Consider the following 1,174-nt stretch of genomic DNA (forward strand, 5'->3'; position numbering starts at 1 on the left):
GACTCTTTAATATTATTGAATTTGTCTTATTTACTTTCGCAATTAGTTATAGAAATCAACAAATCAAACCTTCAAGAAATAGTTACTTTAAGACTGACTTAGATAAAAATGAACTTGAACATTAACGCCTCCCTGTGGATTCGACCATTGCTTGCCACTAGTTATCAGTTAGTAGTAATTTAGAATTATTTTGATATAGGCCATACGACTAAATCTTTTTCAAGTTGAACAAAGAACCTTAAGATGAGTGTGATGTTTATAATGGAACGTATACGGTAGACAAGCATGTGAGGCGAAATAGACTACATGAGAATCGGTGATGAGACTAGAGGGAATAGGAGAGAGTGGGGCGAACTTCGGGGACGAAGTTCATTTTAAAGGGAGGAAGATTGTAATACCCGTATTTTATTTACTTCGCTCAAACGCTAGTCAACGGTAAATGAGAAAAAATATTTTACAAAATTATATTTTATTCTACGAGTTATGATTATAAGACGGAATAATAATAATAATAATAAGACGAAATAATAATAATGATAATAATAATAATAAGATTAATACTAATACTAATACTAATAATAATACTAATAATAATAATAATACTAATAATAATAATAAGATTAATAATAACAATAACAATAACAATAACAATAACAATAACAACAAAAATAACAATAACAACAAAAATAAGAATAACAATAAGAATAAGAATAATAACAATAACAATAACAATAATAACAATAACAATAACAATAACAATAACAATAATAATAATAATAACAATAATAATAATAATAATAATAATAACAATAATAATAGTAATAATAATAATAGTAATAATAATAATAGTAATAGTAATAATAGTAATAATAATAATCGTAATAGTAGTAATAGTAATAGTAATAGTAATAGTAATTATAGTAATAGTAATAGTAATAGTAATAATAGTAATAGTAATAATAATAATAATAATAATAATAATAATAACAATAACAATAATAATAATAATAATAACAATAATAATAATAGTAATTTATTTCACGACGGTTGCTGTTGCCTCAGAGTCTGTTTTCTCCTTGACACCGCGCCAGCTTGCCTTATGGCAGTCTCAGCAGGGTTCTCACTCCTCTGATTGGTTACGTGCGGTTCCTATCTCAGGGTTGGGGCAGACTAT

Source organism: Silene latifolia, chromosome 9 (genome assembly GCF_048544455.1).
Source record: "Silene latifolia isolate original U9 population chromosome 9, ASM4854445v1, whole genome shotgun sequence".
Lineage (NCBI taxonomy): Eukaryota > Viridiplantae > Streptophyta > Magnoliopsida > Caryophyllales > Caryophyllaceae > Silene > Silene latifolia.